General features: G+C 51.3%; 1 long non-coding RNA gene across 1 annotated transcript; it reads left to right on the top strand.

The window, feature by feature from the left end:
• The first annotated feature begins 1,120 nt into the window (after window positions 1-1,120).
• Window positions 1,121-1,594, top strand: LOC143695001 (uncharacterized). The gene is made up of 2 exons (XR_013183863.1): window positions 1,121-1,199; window positions 1,460-1,594. It is a non-coding gene; the product is annotated as an uncharacterized LOC143695001 (long non-coding RNA).
• Window positions 1,595-15,175: the final 13,581 nt, after the last annotated feature.

Consider the following 15,175-nt stretch of genomic DNA (forward strand, 5'->3'; position numbering starts at 1 on the left):
GCTCAGGGGTTTCCACTGCAGCAATCCTCCTCTGTGGTTTTGGTCTCTCGTCGTGGTCAGCGAGGGTAATGGTTACTTTCTTCTCACACACTTCAAGCATGGCCTGCAGTGTAGGCGTTGGGTCAAGAGGCAGGCTGAGGATAGCAGCTTTGCACTTCTCATTGGCATTTTCTTTAGCGATCTCGGTGAGGATTTCCATCCTGGCTCCTTCATTCTGAACTTGCAAGTCAACAGCTTTTCTCAACCTTTCCACAAAACTCAAAAAGGACTCAGATGGAGATTGTGTTATTTTCAAATAATTTTCAATTGGAATACTAGGACGGAGCCCAAAGAAAGCTTTCTCAGCTGCTCTAGCACATTCTCTGAAAGCCCTTGTGGGAATGCTTTCTGCCTGGATCATGCTATCTTCCCAACCTCCCTGTCCACAGAGGTGATCGAGGGATAACATATTACCATAAACATCACGAGCAGTAGCTTCATCAGCCCACAGAGCTGGTAAAATTGCTCTCAATCCTTTTTGCCATGCAACATCCCACAAGAGATATTCAGAAGAGGATAACAGGCAGGAAAAAAGGTGTTTTATATCAGCAGGGGTTAGAATGTGAGCGAATAATGTAGCTTTAAGGAGCCCTCTAAAATATTCACTTGATCTCCCAAAATCTTTCTGGGCTTTGGCAAGTTCTTTAACAGAATCAACAGAAAGGGGGCTATAATTTGGCTGGAATGCCCCGGTGACATCTGGAATATATGACACGGGGGCAGCAGAAAAGGACTGTCCTGTTTCCGGGTTGGGTCTCCCAGCAACAGCGTCTCTTGTTACACTGCTCTGGGCGCCGGAGGGCGGGCCGTGGGGGGGGCGGAGGGAGCCCGCGGCGGGCGGGCAGAGCTCTGAGGGGGCGGGGGCGGCCGGGGCCAGGGCAGGAGGGGCGGCCGGGGCCGGAGCGGGAGGGGCGGCCGGGGCCGGGGCGGGAGGAGCCGGAGGAGGGGCCGGAGGGGCCGGAGGAGGAGACGGGGGAAGGGCGGGAGGGCGGATTTCGGGGGCGGGGTGCTCCGAGCAGAATGGGTTGTTGGGAGAGCAAAAGGGATTATGGGAAGGCGAGGAAACCACCATTGCCACGTGGTGTCCACCATTATGGTCCGGGGAAGTTACCGGACGCGGCTGGGGGGTACCAAGGCGGGCACTAAGGTTGTGAGACACGGTATTATAACTTGGGGAAGCAGGGGGGAGGGTGGGATTTCGGGAATTCAGGGCAGAAGTGTCCGGGTTGGAGACAGAGAGCCTCGGGGGGGGAGCAGGGGTTTGTGCAGGGGCTGGGGGTGGGGGGAGGTGAGTGGGGGAGGGAGAACCGAACTCGGAGGGGGGTAGATCGGGTTTTTGGGAAACAGAGATATTGAAACTGTTGCCGGATGGCTGTTCTTGCATCTTTAAATTAAATTTTACAACATTTCTTATCTGCAGGGCTAAGAAAGCAAATTTTGACGGAGATATGTCTCCTGCTTTCCCTGCCTTCAATAATTCACTACCAATTTTGTCCCAAAAAGCCAAATCACTGAGATTTTCAGTGGACACGTCAGGGAAGTGAAGGAAAAGCCATCTGACGAACTGTTTAACATCTGTTTTTGAAAATCGGATTTTTTCACTCTTAAGAATGTGTAAGAGATGATAATAGACACCCTTGTGAGATACAGAAAGCCTAGCACCCATTTTGGCTCTGATTTTAAATTTGTATCTCAAATTTCAGCAACCCAGGTGGGGGGGGGGGGAGGAGAAAAGCCTACAGCTGGCAGCCTGCCCACAATAGAGAGAAAAAAAAACTTCAGCCCTCCGCGGCGGGCCTGAGAACAAGGGCAGGGAAACACCCCCTCCCAAAGAGGGGAGAAACAAGAGAAGGGTAAAACTTACCAATCCAGCTGCAGGAGAGGGGAACGAAAAAGCCTGGGATGTTGATTTCCACCTGAAACTGACTTCTTGGGGTACTTCGAAGCTCCCAGTTTCGTCCACAGGAGAGCAACTCACTAAAACGGAGTTTTTTCTTTCCTGAGGTAGCTTGCCGGCCGAAGGCTTATCGAACAGACTGAAAGTATGTCCGAGCCCCTTTCCGTGGGCTCCTGGAATGGTCCCAGAGCCCCACGGCTGGGCGCCAAGCTGTCCCAGTCTCTCTGCAAGCCTCTCAAGTCCCTGGGCCTTACCCGGGTCGGCAGAGAGTGGGGGGGGTGACCCCACCACGGCCGACTGCGGGGAGACACTCTCTGTGCCCCGAGGGTGCTGAGGGCACTCAGGCTGGTTGCCTTCGTTGCAGCAGAGACGACCGAGACGTCGGTGGAAGAGGAAAGGGGCCGACTCCCAGCAGGGGGTATTCCAAGGTTTTATTAAGGAGTCCCGAGGGAGCTCCTATACCTCAGGGGGTTCCTGCCGAGAGCACTGGGGGATGTTCGGAGCTTACATTTAAAGGGGGGAGGAAACTAACATAGATAAAATCCTACTGACCAATAGGTATCTCTGGGGGATGGGTGCTGGGGGGATAGACATACAAAACAGCGTATGGGGCAGGACTTGGGGGGTTGACCCTTGGCCCCTGGCTAATCACTCGACAACTTGGACCGAAACTTCTAGGTAGGGGGCTGGGATGTCGAGGTGACTGGCAGAGAGCCAGGGTGGGGGTTTTGGAGATCTTATCCCAGGAAAGGGATAACACACGTAGAGGGAAAAGGAGGGGGGGGGGGGTACAGTCTGGGATAAACCATTTGGGAAAAACATGGGAATACAAAACCAACTACTTCAAGGTATTACAAAATATAAGAACGCACTACAACAAACAGCCACTGTTATAACCCATCCAAATTAAGAACCTGTAGGCAAAAAGGAGAAAATTAGATTACAAGAAACTTAGGAAAAAGAGGTAATAGATTTGGAATTGAATGTCCAAAAGGAGAGAGATGGATTTGTTTTACATTTAATCTTGAAGAGACAGTTCAAGATTTGGTAAAAAAACAAATAGTAAATGAAAAGGTAAAACCAGCACAGCAATTTAACTCTGTATTGACCCCAAATTATCTATTGAGTCGCATTACAAGACTCCAAGCAGTTATAGAAGTGATAGCAAATAAGGCCGCCCAGGCATTAGAGTTAATATCAAGTCAGCTAAGCCAAACAAAACCTGTAGTGTATCAGAATAGGATGGCTTTGGACTATTTATTGGCAAAAGAAGGGGGTGTTTGTGGAAAATTTATTATATCAGATTGTTGAAGATTGATGAGACAGAAAAGTCATTCTAGCAAAAGGGAAAGAACTCAAAGAAGAAAAAAAAATATATATGCATATAATAACCCAGGTACTGGTCCAAAATAATTAGAAAACAATGTTAAAACCTAGCTGCTGGGGTAATATATTAGAAGAAATTAAGATCTTTCATTTTAAGTGTTACAACTGTTTTTATATCTCTTCCTTGTGTAATCCCCTGTTTTATTTTGCCAGCATAGTCCAGAAGATGCAAGTAGATAAGAAATATTGCTCAAGCCAAATGATTTACAAAGAATAAGAGTGGGGATTGTGAAAAATGCATGTATTTTATGATTGGCTTTTTGCAAATATTAAAATGAATATTATATGTGTTGTGTTAGAAAGTAATGCCGTATTAATTCTCTTAAGTACTGTGTTAAATACAGTTTTCGGTTATAAAAATTGTTAAAATAGAAACGATGCCATGTAGGATACTTTTTTAAAAAGAAAGGACTGGCAGCGAGATAGCAGCCACAGGACACCTAAATCTTTCCGAGAAGAAGAATTTATGGCCCTCTTGTCCTCTTATCAGAAGAAATTAATTTCTTCCCGCCTTGAAGGCACTGTTAGGATTTGGAGGAAGAAGTTGACATCACCAGACAGAATCCTGTGTTTTCATGGAATTTATGCATCATGTATGAAGGGTGTGAATATGCAACAGGCTATTGTTTTTAAGGGTTAAACCTTTGTTAACGGTTGTCTTTTTCGGGCTCGTGCTGCCCAGAAAAACGTACCTGGACGTCCATAACTCTTTGTATTTATTGTCTCATATTGTCCTAATTCAGTTTGTCCAAAATATTGTGACTCTACTTGTATTACAATTTTTATAACCATTTTATAACTATTAAACTTTTAAAAATTTTAAAAACAAGTGATTGGCGTTTTTAACAAGAAATATGAAATATTTAGAATTATATTTTATTTAGAAAGAAATCCCACCAAAATTCTCCCTTTTTTCCAGAGTAGTTTAGGATTTTTCAAAGTAGTTGTGGAATTCAGGAAAATTTAGAACATTTTACACTTCTAGAATAAAAAACAGAATTGCATTTAATTGGTAATCTTTATTCTAGGAAGAACTAAGGCAACCCAAGACAGCTAGTGTACCAGAGAGGCTCTTTTCCCACCGCAGATTTGTACCTAGCCACAAAAACTAACGTAAAACCTTCTCCCTGATATTTCCTGGGATTTATGACAAGCTCACCTCTCAGCCTTCAGAGGCAAACTTTGAGCACAGCGGGAGGAAATCTCTTCAAGTCCCCATCTTTGTTTGCTTCTTCAAGAACTGCCTCGGTTCTAGAGCAGAGGCTTCTCTCAGCTTCCTGCCGCCCCGCTGCGCCCCAAGCCTGTCCTGAGCCCTCTCCTGCAGCTGCTGCGCTGCCCTGGAGCTGCTGTAAAACACAGCAGCTCTGCCATACGCGCTCAGCAGGACTGGAGAGGCTTTCTGGCCTTGCTTACATTAGCCTGCTGGCTTCTCTAAACACAGCTTGAGCTTTTGAATGCTATGTTTCACCTGGCACACAAACTGATGCTGCCTTTCTCGTGGAGGCTAAACTGCCGTGGGCTTTCGAAGCTTTCTGGCCAGCAAAGGGGCTGGGAAAGCACTCCATGCAGCCATTCAGTCTTGAAAATGACCCAGTCTATGAATCAAAGAACTTGTTGAAATGCTGGAGCCCACCAGAGAATCCTTCCAGGACATATCCTTCTGCCCCGCACCTCTCCCTAGATGACTGCCAAACAGCACCTTTGACAGTTCTTTTCTCCAGAAGCTTAGAGGCACCATTTGATTTGGGGGAGAAAAAAAGGGAAATGTTCTATGATATCATCATCATCCTCATCGTGCTCATCAAGACAATGATCTGCAAATTAGACTGAGCTGCAAATTAGTTCAATGACATCAACACCTCTTACTGTGGACTTATTTCTCAGAGTGCAGCACTGGCTTTACTATCTCGTGAAACTGCAGATGTGCTACAGTCCTTAAAATCAGGTGGATGCAGATGTCATTTGAAGTCAAGTACAGCTCTGTGAGAGCTTTAGGGATTGGGCCTACACTGGCACTGTTATGTGTCTGGAGTAACCTGCCCCAAGCTATGTGCGAATGAAATTCTTTCTGTTGCACATCCTGGCCAGAACAACACCGTGACCAGAATAAATGCCTTGATTCTCTGACACCAAAATCCTGACGGAGGGCTTTTGTTTTCCCCGCACTTTCAGTGACACCTGGACAGGCCGTGCCCACACGGTGGCAAGGGATCCACGGCAGCCTCACTGCCCCGCTGCAGCTCTCCTAGAGGAAGGAATGGCACCCTGGCAGCTTCTGCTGCGGGAAGGAAGGCAATGCCATACACTGGCACCGGAGGTAATTGCGGTGCCAGGCTCAGCCCTCGGCAGGACTCGGAGGCAGCAGCTCTTCCCCCAGGGCCTGCCCTTGCATGGCCCGGCAGCAGCCAAAGCTGGAGGCGCCTCCGGAGGCTTGGAGGCCTCTGGAGCTCATTCACAGCCCCGGGGAAAGGGGACTCGTGCACCAACGTCCCTCCCGCTGCAGCTGCTCTGGAGCCGGCCCTGAGTGCCCAGAGGCCCAAGGCACAGGAGCAACCCCGAGCGGGAGCCCTGCCGTGAGCCCAGGGCCAGAGCCAGCCCTGGCTGCCGACTGGGCAGGGGCACCAGGCTGTGGTTGAGGGATGAATGTTCCGAGCCAGGTTGCAGCGGAGTTGTGGCCTGTCCGTGATAGCGCAAAAAACTCTGCTGAGGGTTCTGCTGCTGCCCAGAGCTTTCATTGGCCTCTTAATTGCTGGGCCTTGTCCTGGGGGACCCGCTGGGGCTGCAGCCACTGCTGGCGCCCACTGAGGCTGCCTGGCCAAGAGCAGCCCCAGGGGCACAGAGCAGAGGCACAGCAAGGTGGGGAGGAGAAAGAGCAGGGACGAGATTGCCCTCAAAAGGCAGAGGCGCTCTGGGGCCCACTCCTGGCCAGGGAGCCTGCCCAGAGCCGTCCCCTGCTGGCCGGGGCCTTGAGGGACAGTTGTGCAGCTGGGCCAAGCTGCGCCAGCAGCTCCAGCCGTGCTGGGGAGCCTTGCCAGCTCTGGGCCCTGCTGTGCACGAGGCTCCCTGTGTGCCACTGGCAGCTGGGGCTTCAGCCACCTCCTCTCTCCACGGTTCCATCTCTGGACAGGAGTTGAAAGGCAGTGGCTGCACCTCACACCCAGACAGTTTGAGCAGCTCCTCCAGCAGTAAGAAGGGCCTTGGCAGCCCTCTCATGTGTTCTGAGAAGGGGACCACAGAACAGCCATCTATGAGGAAACCTCCTCTTCTTCTGTAGATCCCACTGGCAACTCCTCTCCCCATGTGTATCCCTGAACTGCCTTCATCTCTTTTTTGATCTTCCTCTGTCCCATCCCAGCCCATTGCTGAGTTCTTCTAGGGACCCCAGGAGCAGCCCAACACCCACCAGCCCCTCCTGAGACCAACATGTCCCTTCCTGTGCTCCCGAGCTCCCTGGCCCTGCCCTCTAAACAACAACACTGAGGTTGCCCCACCTCTGCCAGGGTAGCTGATGGCCCCTTCTGTTGTGGTTTGTTTTATGTTTGTTCAGTTCTCCCCCCGTTGTTGTTTTAATGCTTCTGCCCAAAGTTTCCAGCAAGTGTCAATCCCTGTACCCCTCCCACGTTGTCCTGGTTACCCCAATGTATCTCGTTTGTTCCCCTCCCCTGGCTGCCTGCCTGTCATCCAGCACCCCTGCCTCTTTTTCCAGAAGCTTCTGGCTGGGGTGCTGGGTGATTGGTTCAGGGGTCAGGGCCCCGCCCGCAACTGTCTCTCGTTGGTTGTTTGCTGTTATCAATCTTCAATGTATCTTTTGTACCCATCTTCTGATTTGTTGTTCCCAACCCCGCCTATTCCCTCTAAAACCTGAGGCTTTTCCCTGCCTTGGGAATCAGACTTCTGCTCCCCGACCCATCACCCCCCCTTCCAATAAAACCTCCTACCCCCAGAAGATCTGAGTCGCCCTTTCTTCCGCACCCTGCGGCTTTGGAGTTTCTACCCGTGGCCATCTGCCCTGAAGCATAACACCGCTTGAGCACAGGGCCTGGGTTTCGTGCCTGGGCAGTGCTCGATTGGCTGGAGGTTGGCTGGACACTGCTTTCCTAGCCTGGGCACCTTTATCATCCGGCCACTGCTCCACCCTTCTTCTATTGCAATAAAGAGATGGAGCTGTCACCCCAGTGTTTGGGTGGTAGCAGCAGCAAAGCCCACCCGGCAGCAGCACTGGCTGAGCTCCATGGCCAGGAGCAGGCGTGGACGCCCATGGTGTGGGCAGGCAGGAGCCAGGCAGGGGCTGCTCTGGACAGCGACATGGCCCCGAGGGCTGCGGGAGCCCAGGGGGCAGGCAGCAGCATGGGGCTCCTGAGAAAAAGCACCCCCATTTTGTCTTAGTTTTTCATTTTTAGAAATTAAAACTTTTGGAAATATTTCAAAATAGTTTTCCTGGAGAGAGACATCGCCAAATGTTTCTTTCCAATTACTATAGTAGCTAAGGATTTTTTAAAGTAGTTTTGGAATCCAGAAAAAGTGACCCGATTTTGTCTTCACTTTTCATTTTTAGAAATATTTAAAAATATTTTTTGTAAAGAGAAATCCCCAGATGTTTTCACCCTTTTTACACTATGTCTTAATTTTTGGATGTAGTTGTACATTCTGGAAATTTTTTTCCACTTATACAATAAAAAATAAAATTGCATTTCAGTGGTAATCTTTACTCCAGGAAGAACTAAGACACCCTGTCTCAGTTTGGAAAGACAGGAGTCTACTAAGGAAGGCAGGAGCCTCCCCTGAAATGGAGAATGTAAACCCTCCCCACCCCTCTGAATTGTTACAAATTTTAAATTAAGGGGCTCTCAGGCAAAAGTATGGGAGCAGGAAATAACAGTTCTTTAATAGGGAAGAAAATAAAAGGATAAAAATAAACAACGCAGTACACTAGAACAACACTGACAGAGTCGGAACTGAAACCTGACACCCTCTTGATGAGGGTGTGGTAGCAGTCCAATTGGAAATTTGGCTGCAGTCCTTCCAGAGTGTCATGTATGGTTCTGCTGGAGCAGGGATCCTGTAGAAAAGGGCGTAGTCTTTCCTCTGAAGATCCAGTGGAAGAAAGAGGCAGCTGCTGTTCCTCTGGGGAATCCAGTGGAGAAGCCGTGCAGTTATTCCAGGAGCTCCGGATTCTATCTGGGTAGCAACACTTGGCTCCTCCCTGTGGGCGGAGCATCTCACACTGGGATGCTGTAGTTCTGATCAGTCATGCAGTGATATTCAATAGTCTGTTATCAGCAGATGTCCCCTCCCAAGGGAGGAGTGATTGTGATCACTCAGAGAGAAAGATAAGGCAAACTGCCCACTTGACAAAAGACAGCTGCCATACAGATGGTAATAGAATACATCTTGCCTTCCAGTCTGGAACACACCCTCAGACAGCCAGCCTGCTGCAGAGGCACCTTTCCCACGGGAGCTTGGTACTAAGTCACAACCAACATACTTAAAATCTTTTCCCAGATAGTTCCTGGGATTTTTGACAAGCTCACCTCAGTCTTCTCTGACAAACTTTAAGCATAGTGGGAATCTCTTCAAGTTACCATCTTTGTTTGCTTCTGGTGGAACTCCCTCAGTTCTAGAGCAGGGGCTTCTCTCAGCTTCCTGCTGCCCCCGGGCTCTCCTCCCGGCCTGCTGGGCTTTGTTGGGTGGCCCAGCCTGTGCCAAGGGGCGGCAAGGTGCCTGCAGGCCCCAGCTCCGGGGGAATCAGAGAACATCCTGCCCGGATCCACCGTGCTGCCAGCTCAGCAGTGCAGCACGGCGCGGGCTCACGCTCCCCATTGCTTGCACGGGTGCAGCCAGCCCCACCACACGTGTTCCTGATTCCCAGAAGGGAATTGGTTTCTGTCAGGGACCATGCTGCTGGCTAGAGTTAATGGCAAGCCCGGCTTTTCTATGGCGTGCAGGTGATGGGGGGACCCCTGTAAGGCTGGCAGATGCCCGGGGTCCGTCATGAGGCACACGAGCTGGAGGGGGGGTATTGTGTGTGTTGGGTTTTGCAGTAAGATGTGCGGGGCTTTGGGTCCTTTGGAAGTGGTGCGTGCGGCTGGGGCTCCTCATGAGGTTCTATGGGGATTTGGGATCTTTTCTATGGTGTACAGGTGACTGGAGACACTGTAAGGCTGGCAGGGGCTTGACTTCCTCGCCATTACCGTGGCGGTTTGGTGCTTGCCACCAAGGCCTGGATAGGAGCTGAGTCCTTGCTAAGGTGGGCAGGAGGCTGGTTTCTTTTGTGAGGCACACAAGGCTGTCTTGGGGTCTCTGCATTGGCGTGCACGGATTCCTCGTGAGGCACACGGGGATATTTCTGGCTCGCTGCTGAGGGGTGCAGGGATCCCTCATGTCATAAATGAATATGATTTGTGCTAACAATTGCAACTAGACAGATATTTTTTAAAATATTTGTTAAAAAGTAACAGAGGAAAAGGATATGTAATTAGTGTCATGAAACAGATGCTCTCAGGTGTTCATGAGAGAGTAGGATAGAGGATGGAGTATTGAGATAAGCAATATCCTAAAACAGAATTGGCCTTGGGACGAACCAAGTTAGGAAAACTCCCAAAGCAGAATTGGCATGGGGACGAACAAAGTTAAGATGACTCCCAAGGCAGGGTCGGCCATAGGATGAATAAAGTGGTGATAATTCCAGATAGGGAATCTAAAATAGTGGTCTTATCTACGAAATATTACGGCTCTTTTGGAACATAATGCTTACTTACATAACACAAAGCTTAATGTAGATGCACAAGTTGCTAGGTTATTCAGAGGAAGACAGCGAGGAAGACGGTGAGCCTTCCTCAGAAAAGATTGCCAAAGGCCCAAAAGACCCCTTAGCAAGAAGTGGAGCATGCACTATGCAGTATAGTGACATAGATTTCAGGAATCGCAAAAAAGAGACTCATGGGGAAATACTGATGAATATGTATTAGCATACAGTATATATAAATTGTGTTTGGATCCTTCTGCCTTATGTTCGTGAGGCAGGGTGGGAAGCCCTCCCCATACCCCGATCAATTGGTTTTGCTTATGCTTTATCCGAGCCAATGCCAAATTTCTTTTTGCATCTGATTAAATACATTTAATTGTATTATTTTATAAAAAGTTGCTGCTCAATTTTAATTTTGTGGTTTATTGAATTAGATATGTGGGATCTCAGTCATAATACTCGTGAGGCAAAAGGAGTAATGATGGTCTCTACTGAGGCTTGCAGGAATCCTTCATGAGGTGTGCAGCGGGATTTTTCAGTCTTCTCAGCGCAGCAAAGGGCCACTCTCAGTGGATGCTGTGCAAAGTCAGCAGGAAGCTTCCTGCAAAGCCTCGGGCCCGGCCTGCGGAACCGGTGGGCGGTTGGAGCCCATCCTTGGGGGCCGGGGGGGCCTCTGGAGCCGCCGCGCCCCTGTCGGGCCAGCCCCGCCCCGGTGGGGAAGGGATGTGGCCCCGGGCTCCGGTGGGGCTGCAGAGCAGCGCCGCGGGCACAACAAGGGCCTCGCTCCGCCCTGGCCCTGTGCTGCAGCCCAAGGCATTTACAGCCACGGCCCTGCCCTGGGGCACAGGAGGCACCCGGGGCTACAGGGCAGAGGCAAAGCAAGGTGGGGAGGAGAAAGGGCAGGGACGAGATTGCCCTTGAAAGGCAGAGGCGCTCTGGGGCCCACTCCTGGCCAGGGAGCCTGCCCAGAGCCGTCCCCTGCTGGCCGGGGCCTTGAGGGACAGCTGTGCAGCTGGGCCAAGCTGTGCCAGCAGCTCCAGCCGTGCTGGGGAGCCTTGCCAGCTCTGGGCCCTGCTGTGCACGAGGCTCCCTGTGTGCCACTGGCAGTTGGGGCCTCAGCCACCTCCTCTCTTCACAGGAGTGCCTCTGCAGCTTCACAAGACCGGCCAAAATCTTTGGTTGGAGAGACCTGTACCTGTCATTAGCCATCCCCAAGCCAGTGCCCAACATCTCTGCCACGGCTGCATTACCAGCTTGTTGCCGTGCACCTTGGGCCACCACCCAGAGCAGGAGCCTCTGTCTCTCAACGTGCTGGCCCTGGTGTCTGGCCAGGACCGAAGGTGGGCCCCTCCCGCCATGGAAGGGCTTGAGCAACACCTCTGGCCTTCAGCTCTGGTCTCTGGGTGGTAGCACCAGCACTGGCTGATCTGAGTGTCTGGGCACAGGCAGAGCTGGGCAGGCAGGCAGGCAGCAGTTGGGAATGGGGCTCCTGAGGCACCACGTTTTGGCTTTGTTTTTCATTTTCAGAAATCAGAAATTTTTAGGACTATTTAGAATTTTTTTTTTTAAGAAAGAAATCCCACCAAAATTCTCCCCTTTTTCCATAGTAGTTTAGGATTTTTCAAAGGAATTTTAGAATTCAGGAAAACTTAGAACATTTTTACACTTCTAGAATTAAAAACAGAATTGTATTTAATTGGTAATCTATACTCTGGGAAGAACTAAGGCAAGCCAAGACACCCAGCGTACTGAAGAGGCTCTTTTCCCACTGGAGATTTGTACGTAGCCACAAAACCAAACGTAAAACCTTTGCCCTGATATTTTCCTGGATTCCTGACAAGCTCACCCCTTAGTCTTCAGCGGCAAACTTTGAGCACAATGGTAATCTGCTGCTGTGCAGGAGGGTCTGTGTTTTTATCTGGGTTTAGGGCAAATTTGGGAGATAACCTCCAAAGGGTTTCTGTAGAAAACCCATTCAGGCTGCCTCTTCCCCCAACTAATATGGGAAGATGATTTTTTTGGAGGAAAGTGGGAAAAAATTCTATATTTAACCAGCAAAGCATTCTCTGGCAGAATAAGAAATGAACAATATTATACAATTAAACCTCTTGCCGCTTAGAAGAGATGACACACTCAGAAAGTGGGCTGTAGCTCTGCTAACTCATTCTGCTATCAGTCCCTCCCGCACTGGAAATGCCGCAGGCCTGGCCCAGTCCAGTGGGCCACAGGTGTGAGCTGCTGGTGCTCTTCTGGGTTTTCAGTCCAGAGCAGGTTTGAAGAGTTCCACAAAAAAAGAAAAAATACAGTCCAGAGAAATTCTCTGCCTCAGCTAGCTAAAAACTAACTAAAAATCAAAGGAGAGCTCTATCCTGCTATCTGTCCTTGCTGCAGACAACACAGTGCAGGAGTAGGATGCAGGGGGGCAAGTGCAGTTTCTGATAACAAACTCCACGCTTCTTCTCACCCCTGCCGCCCTTCACTCTTGGGACCAGTCCTAAAGGTGCAAGACTTATTTCTGGGCTAAACTGACAAATGGGGATACAAACATCATCAGGTCACCCCAGGACAGTGTGCCAGCTGAAGCTGGGGCCTCAGCTACCTCTTCTCTCAACAGCTGCCCCTCTGCAGAAAAAACACCCAAACACTTCAGTCCGGGACACACCTGCCAGATATTTCCCCATTCCGTGCCCATGCCCGATGTCCCTGTGGCAGCTGCATTACCATCTTGTTGCTGTGCAGATGCAGCCACCCCCCAAACCAGACCCTGTGTAGCTGACGGTTTTGCTGAGCAATGGCTCTTTGAAGAACTGAAACAATTACCATCAGGGCAGTCCATTTGTACAGATAGAAGCACACTCTGGTGGTGCAGCTGAGGCTATGAGGTCACAGCAGGCTCAGGGACCACAGCAGGCTGAGGTCACAGCAGGCTCTGAGGTCACAGAGGTCCCAGACCCGGTGGTTGCACAGCAGCACGAGGAGCGAGCAGTCAGTCCTTGAGCACAACTGTTGCGGCAGCAGCGGCGGTGGCAGCAGTGGTGCTGGCATTGGGACAGCGGTGGCAGGACAGCGGTGGCAGCAAGAGCTGCGGGACTGGCAGAGGGCAAGGCACCATGGCCCTTGCTCTGCGCCTCTTCCTCCTGCTCCTCCTGGCCGTGGCCCTGCCTGCCAGGGCTGCCCAGGCTGCTCCGCTGCAAGCGCGGCGAGCAGGTGGGCCGGCAGCCTGGCTCCCCTTTGCCGGGACAGCGCTCCCTGCTCCCCAGGAAGCGCTGGGGATGGTTTTCCCCAGGCCTTTAGGGAGAGTTTCCTCTGGGGGAGGGAGAGAGCCCCCTTGGGCCCTGGGCAGCCCCTGTTTCCTCTCCAGGGATGTGTCACAGGGACAGCAAAGAGGGTGGAGAGTGGCCAGGAGCCAGCCCAGAGCTCCCCAGGCTGCCGTCCATTAACATCTGGCTTCCATGGTTTTACCTGACCCACTAGTAATGGCCAGTTCCCTAAGGGAGAAGGAGATCCCAGCACACCATGGAAACGGTTCTGATATCGGTTTCCCTCTAGATTTGGATCACGACATCAGTTATTTGAAAGTGCTGGTGAATGACACTTTAAAGAACTTGGATAATACTGGAGGCAAGTTCTCAATTTCCCTTTTTATTGCAGAATAATCTGTGTCCATGTGGCAAGAGCTCACCCATCTGCCATTTTCGTTAACGTTAAGTCAGCAGTGAAGAATTTTGAAAACCTTGCCCAAATCCCCTTCTGAAGCCCTGAGTGATCCCACAGGATAGCTGTCAGTGGGAGGAAGGAGCATTTAGCTGTCCATCCTCCTCCCGTGGGCAATGGCTGTATGTCCTTCCGTGTGCTCCGTGCAGCCACGGAGAAGAGCAGAGAGGGCAGGGGCCAGGCCCAGGGCTGTGCCCCGGGGCTGAGCCTCTGCTGCAGCCTGAGGATCTCCTACAGTGCCACGGGAGCTCTTCTGTCCTGCCTTTCTTTGCAGCTGAACCTGTTGCTGAAGGTGATCTGGATCCCCAACACACGTCCACTGAGCCTCTGGGAGATGGTGAGGGTAGGTCAAGGCCTTTCTGCTGGGAGAGCTGCCAGCTCAGAGCCCAAAGCTCGGCCAAGGGGGGCATCACTGCAGGTGCCAGGACAGAGCCATGCACGTGTGTGCCCTCGCCCTGCGCGATCCCCTCACTGCTCCTGCGGCTCAGTGGGGCCGGGGAGCTGAGCAGAGATGGCAAAAGCTTCTGTGGCTGTTGAGTTACAGGAGTGTCTGCAGGGAGGACTTCTCCAGCTTCCTTGCTTGTTCCTGCACACAAACCTGGCTCCCATCGCAGGGATGAGCACTGTGTCCCTGCTGGCCCCACAGGCTGAGCCCTGCTTTTGTGGCATCCATTCATGGGAAATGGAAACATTTCTCTTAAGGTCCCCTGAGAATGAACAACAAACCTAGAGGAATCACTAAAGCTTTGGAGGCATCTAAACAGATGGACAAGATGCAGAGTGATCTGGAGAGGCGCCGTGGTGGGTTCATTTCCCTCAACCTTGTCCTGGGGCTCAGCAGCTGGGGGCTTTGGCTGCACACCTGGACACGCCGTGCCCGGCACGGCGGGAAGGGATCCATGGCAGCCTCGCGGCCCCGCTGCTGCTCCCATGCCCTGCAGGGCTGTTTCCCAGCCTGGCCTGGCTGCAGCTTCTCCCCAGCCTCTGCAGGAAGGCATTGGGCATCAGCTGACCCGCAGCCCAAAGTGCACCACAGGCCATGCACACCCTGAGATCCCCTGGAATTTCCCAGTCTCTATCTAGGCTGATCAGTAAGGACGGGTGTTTTGATGACAGTGGGCCCTGGCCTAGCCAGCAAGTTTTTGTCTTTGACAAGCATTGTCTCCTGAGGATGCCAGCTTTCCAGTGCAGAACAGCCCTATCTGATCCAGCTGTCTCTTTTCCTTTCTGCAGAAATGGATGGAGAAGCTGCAGAGAAGGAAGCATTTCCTAGAGGAAGCAGGGGCTCATTGGCAGCCTCTGCTGCAGGAAGGCAGGCGATGCCAGGCCCAGTCCCAGGAGGTAATTGCTGTGCCTCTGGGCCTGAGCCCTGCTGAGGCTTGAGCTGCCCTCTC

The sequence above is a fragment of the Agelaius phoeniceus genome, chromosome 11 (genome assembly GCF_051311805.1).
Source record: "Agelaius phoeniceus isolate bAgePho1 chromosome 11, bAgePho1.hap1, whole genome shotgun sequence".
Taxonomy (NCBI): Eukaryota; Metazoa; Chordata; class Aves; order Passeriformes; family Icteridae; genus Agelaius; species Agelaius phoeniceus.